Genomic DNA, 6,545 nt, shown 5'->3' on the forward strand with positions numbered 1-6,545 from the left:
CTTAAATTACGTATAATATAAATTATATAAAATTATTTTTAATTTAGCATGTGATAATTTAATCAGAATTCTGGTAATATTATAAATTATATTATATTATATTAATTATATTATGTTTTTTTCATAATTAGATCATTTGCATTGAAATTGCATAGTTATTTTAATTTGCGTTTTTATATTTTATATTTATAGAAAATGGATAAAAAATAATTTTAATAATTTTTGAATAGCATCACTTAAATTACATATTTAATTTTTATATTTACAAATATAAAAACTAAGGTTTTGTTTTCGTCTTTTACGCGTTGCTTATTAGTATTAATTTTACGGTAGTATACTAATTTGCATACAATGATATTTTGACATCAAGTGTACAAAAGTAATGATGGATCAATTATGACAGAAAATGATCTTTTAAATGTATCATATTAAAAATAATTTTAACAGCATCTGAATAATATAAATTTACAGATGTTTACTTTTTTTATTGGCAAATTTTTAATTTTTGCTTTAATAATGTTGCAAAATTTAAAATAAATAAAATTTCATGAATTATTAAATCATTAATGAATAATTTATGTATTTTTTAATTAACATTATTAAATTACATATACTACATTTTACATGTTATATATGGATACATAGCATAAAATCTGTGATGAAATCATTTTGTATAAATGCCGAGAGTGACCATGAAGCTATTAAACATATAAAAAACATATTTTAATTTAGAAATTTACTCGTTACAAATTAATCTTGAAAATCGCTTATGGCAATCTCAACAATAAATACGGAAGTTTAATGGACAGAGAGAAAGTGAGAGTATATGCATACCACATGTCCGGCTCTGTTGACTCAGTACATCTATAATTTATTATGAGTTTTGAAGCAGCTACGATATCTTTAGAGACAAGCAGATGTCTATCCGATATTTTCCAGGTGTCAATGTTTTTCTATTTTAGTTTTTTTTCCAAAGAAGAGTGTCCCTAAATATAATATAATAAAGTAGTCGGATTATATGACATTAGTAAAAAAATATGCATAATAGTTCAGTGAATATGTCAATAAAGAGCATTAACATAGAATATATAAAACATTATATATAGAACATATAGAATCCTCGATTACATTCTAAAAGATGGAGATTTGAGCGTTTATTGTCAGTCTCGATGTATCTTCAACATTTTTCAAGCTAACAGGATTATCAATGAAGAGAACATTATAATTTAGATAATGATTTAACACAATTATATATTATTTATTAATTTAATTCAATAAATGTAAAAAAGCAGAAGTTTTTTATATTTTATTATTCTGTGTGATTTTTTATTTTAATTTTTCATGCAAATTATTATCTTTCCTTTTCTAAATATATTAACAATACCAAATGTCACTCTGCATATTTTAATAAATATCTTAATTATTAATAATTTATTATATTTATTATATTTATAATATTTTATATGTATACGAGAGACAGAGAGAGAGAGAGAGAGAGAGAGAGAGAGAGAGAGAGAGAGAGAGAAAGTGAGAAATTAAATACATAATTATACTTCATATAAATTATACTTCATTTTGATCAAATATATTTTATACTTTTGTATATCACACAATAATTAATTCTATAATTAATTACTCAATTTGTATAATTCCTTGAATGTAAATTTATATCAAAAGGCTTTAATTTTTTGAAATTTCTATTTTGAAGAATTGCCTGGTTCATTTTGTAACCAGATGATTAGCGATTTGTCATAATATAATTTAACATCTGCCATAGTATAATAAAATCACTAAAACATGTTTGGATCATACTTAAACAAATCCCCAATTTCCGAAAAGGACTGAACCCTTTTTGTTGGTTAAAAAATTTTATTATTAATAATTATTTATACATAAAAAATTGAATGTAATAATTTCGTATATAATTGATATTAGAAACTGCAAAATTGATCAAAGATAGAAGATTTTCGTGTTTGTGATGATATAAATGACTTGTTTATTTTACAATGTTTTTATTATTGAATCATATTTTTATTATTTACAAGAAATATTTTAAAAATAATTAAATAAAATAATTAAATAAAATAAATAATTAAATAATTAAATATTTTCGTCTTTTCGATTTTTATTAAAATTTCTTTAATTTATTTTAATTTAATAGTGAAATTTGTAATTTCAATTGTGAAATTAAAAATTATTCCTGCTATATATTTCTTATTCATGTTACACACATTTTCTACTTGTTGCTGTAATTTTTGTACATCATCTATCGATGACATGGGAATACGTAAAATTTTTATTTATTACGAAAGGATTCTAAGATATTTAAATTGAATGCGAAAAGGTCAATCAACTTTTGACACATTTCACCAAATCATTTTTTGCTAATATATAATATGATTTATTATCACTTAAAAACAACTAATATTATTGTAAATAAATTGAAGCATTATACCAAAATAAATGAGTTAATCCTTTTATCCCATGTATATAATAAAGTACAAATGTAAATTATCTTTTCGCAACAACAAAACAAAGTATTCTTGAAATATTTTTCATGAATAAAATAAATCGTATGATATTTGGACATATTAAATTAGAAATGATTACTTTTTTGCATCAAGCTTTGAGGTGGAATATGTTAATTATGAGTAAAGATTCGAAAGTCGACGGCGTAAAGACGAGTAGCTGAAATGGCATGTTTGTCAAGCGAAGATGTAGGTAAATTTACTAACTCTTAAAAGAAATCTTAAGATAAACTCCCACAAATCTCTGCATTATCGTACAATAGAAACTAAGAATGTAATGATTTTATCATTCATTACATCAAATTCACAAAATGGTGACGATAAAAAACTTAAATATGAATAATTGTGGTAAATGATTTATCTGCATAAATTGTTAATATATTTTAAATATCAAAAGTTAAAAAAAATAATATCATATATATATATATATATAATATAATATAATATAAAATAATATTATATACATAATATTTAAAAAATAAATACAAAAAGATAAATACATATTCGTTTAATTTCTCAAATTATCTTAAAAAATCTGCGCTCTTTATTTCAAATGTGTTTGTGACATTTTACACGTAATTTTTCTTACTTGTTATATCTCTTGTCAAAATCAGCTGTTTTGGATAATGTATGATAAAAATCTATCACTCCGATGTACAATTTATATTTTATCTTCCCATTATTTTCAAAAACAGAGCACAATAGAAAAGTAAAAATGCAAATTAGTAGCTATTCCATCTCTCGTTTATTTCTGCTGCAAAATCTTTCAGAGAGTGATCGTTGAGATTATATTATATATTACTACACACAAATAAAATATATAAATATTACTCCACACAAATAAAATATATAATATATCAATATAATATATAAATATGTCTTTCATCATCCTCTCGTGTTTCTGCAACGAAATTATTTGAAAACTAAACGTTGAATATCATGGATACTCAAAACATATAAGTATTTATTTATATAAAAAATTTATATAATAAATATAAATATTTATTTTATTTCGTCTGTATAAAATCTATGCCCTCTTATTTCAAATGTACATACACGTAATATTTCACAAGGAAACTTGTATATCTGCAACATTTAACAGTCAAAATCAATTGCTAGTATAATATAATAAAACCTATAAATATGATACCTAAATCTATTATCAATTTAAATTCTTTTACTGAAACAAAATATAATATAATAAAATGTAAATAAATAATTCCTTCTGCACATGATTGTTCTTTTATATAGCTGCATTTTTTATCTACATTGCAAATAAATATAGATATAATATACACGTATCACATAATCATCTATTATAGAATTTATATCAGTTTAATTAAATTGAAATATTTTACGATTGAAATATTAATGCATAATATATAATATTAAAATATATTGCGCTCAATATTTTCCTTTTTTTTAATTTTTTCTTTGTAATTAATTTTTGGTTAAAGTAATCCAGCAAATAATCTGCTTTTTTCTCTCATTAATTTATTTTTATATTTTTTTAATCTCCAGTTTTCAATTAAATGACTTTTCTATTTATCATATCGAACATTATACACATTTTATAGACACAGAATTGTTTTTTATTAAACACATTTACCAATACTTACTTTATTCAGTTTTAAATCAATTTTTTCTTGATAAAAATGTACCTTTTGAATAACGAGTGATGGGAAAATGATGAGAGCTTTTTGAAAATTTAGCTCTAGGAAAAAGATATTCTTTAATTAAGTTCAAGATAAACTATATTAATTTAAGAGTTAATTAAAATTAGAACAAAGAGATATATAATATGAAAAAAGTGAAAATATAATAAATGATGTTAAAAAAAGCAAACGAATTATAGACATTGTATAAATTGATTTTCACAAGATACTCAGAGAACCTTGTAATTAACGTAGGATTAATAGCAAGATTAATACATAATTTGCAACTTAAAATCGCGTGAAGATTTAGCGTTGCACATAAGCACATCGACCGAGAAAAATAGCGACGGAGGAGAAAGTCGTTGTCATCGTTCAAGCATTTGACTGTCTATGGCGATTGGTAAAAAAAAAGAGTCAAAGAAACGAAGTAAAGATGAAAAAAAATTGCGCGTCCACGCATACGTGGATGTTATAATCGATGCGAAAAAAATACCAACGAGATGCGCATCTTTAAACATTGTACATTTATTAATTCGTCGCTATTAATGTCACTCGCGTGAGAAATCGGATTTATAAACGACATAAATTAACTTTCCGCGTTCGAGCTTGAAAACGTCATCCGATGAAACAACAGGGGGGGAGACACTCGGGAAGTACTTATCTAAAGACATTCTCTTCTCGGCGAAACACTGCTATATTGCCCTCGTAGGAAAGCTCGTAATAGCATGAAAGTCACGAAACTAGTTATGTCATTTATGAGAAAAGACAGAGAGAAAATTATCCGGCTACTTGTAACGCGAACGCTGAAATTCATACGTCGTTATCACATATCGGCACGAAGCTGTGCGTAATAAATCTCTCGTTGCAAAATTGTGATGCCGGCTTTGCCAGAAGAAATTACCGTACCCGCATGTCTTCACGCATGTCTGTCAGCACGTGTATTACGTGACCCCGCTCATTAATATTCGCACTTTGTGTCTCGGAAACGCTTCTTAGGTTCGTAAAGTATTCCCGACAGGTTTTCGATCTATTGCTACTCCGGAAATTATTCGCGAAGCATGAAAAGGCTAAGCCTGTCGAAATCGAGAACGTACCAGAATATATACATATGCGAATATGTGCACGAATAGTACGCCCCTCGCGTAGCACAGCCAACGACCATTTATTTAGGACAACCGTTTAACAAGTAGGCGCGTAAAAGTACGCGAATAAAATAAGTATGTCAAGTGCGTACGCGATTTTTAATTTGTCTAGAAAGAGGAATTTATATAAGCACATCTCTTTCTTTCTCTCTGTATTCATGAAAATATGTTTCGTTCCGCGTACATAAACAAGTCATTAAAATACATTTGCTCAAACAGCATGCGTTTACGCGCTTGCTGTATATATTTATTTTACGTTTCGAATACGAAGGGATCGGCCTCGAAGAGATGGTAGAATTTTTTATAAGAGAAAGAGAGAAAGGGAGAGAAAGGGAAGAAGACTGGAGAGAAGAGAGACTCAAAACAACTTATATTGTAAAATATTTTTCTTCTCCCAAGTCGAATAAGTTTTATTCTATATTATATAGAGTTGCATAAAATTCAAGACCATGTTTATAAAAATATTGTATTGATATTGGAAATTTTGAAAACTTAAATCTCGGTCTTGAATAAATCTTTATAGCAATAATCTCATCTTGTATTGTATTGTCTCGCTTATATTAACAATTTTTATTTAATATTGAATAATAATTTAAAATAATGTTCATAACATAATCCTTATAATAATTTAATTAACATAATCTTTATATAATTTGAGATAATTGTTATTTATGTGTCATTTGTTTACTTCCCAAAATACGATATGTATAAATATATGATGTTAATTTATAAAATGACAATTGCATATAGTAATGCAGACGCAACTCTTACACACACGATCTGAGAATCGCTAAATAATTGTGTAAAATTTTATATTGTTTATTTTATTTATTGTATTAATTGTTTCTAAATTTATTAATATAAATGTTTTTATTTATCGAATAAAATTTTTGAAGTTCGTATAATAGTATATTATTTTCTCATTTCATTTACAAATTAAAATTTCAATTTACAATTAAAAATTTTGTTTCGATCTCTTGTCTCAAAATTCGAGACAAAACAAGACAATATCAAGTGGTATCTCGGGCAATCTTACACAATACATAAGATAGTAAATACATGAAATGCGTGAAGCAAAGAAGAAAATATTAATTTCTCTATCAGTAAAAACTGATCGCATGCACATAACAATAACTAGATGGTCGAATTTTATTTTATCGCACTTTTAACGGGGGAATTTTTATAGAAAATAATAATGTTGAAAGAGGAACATGTTTTAT

This window comes from Camponotus floridanus, unplaced genomic scaffold (assembly GCF_003227725.1).
Source record: "Camponotus floridanus strain SB8 unplaced genomic scaffold, Cflo_v7.5 scaffold4, whole genome shotgun sequence".
NCBI classification, from domain to species: domain Eukaryota; kingdom Metazoa; phylum Arthropoda; class Insecta; order Hymenoptera; family Formicidae; genus Camponotus; species Camponotus floridanus.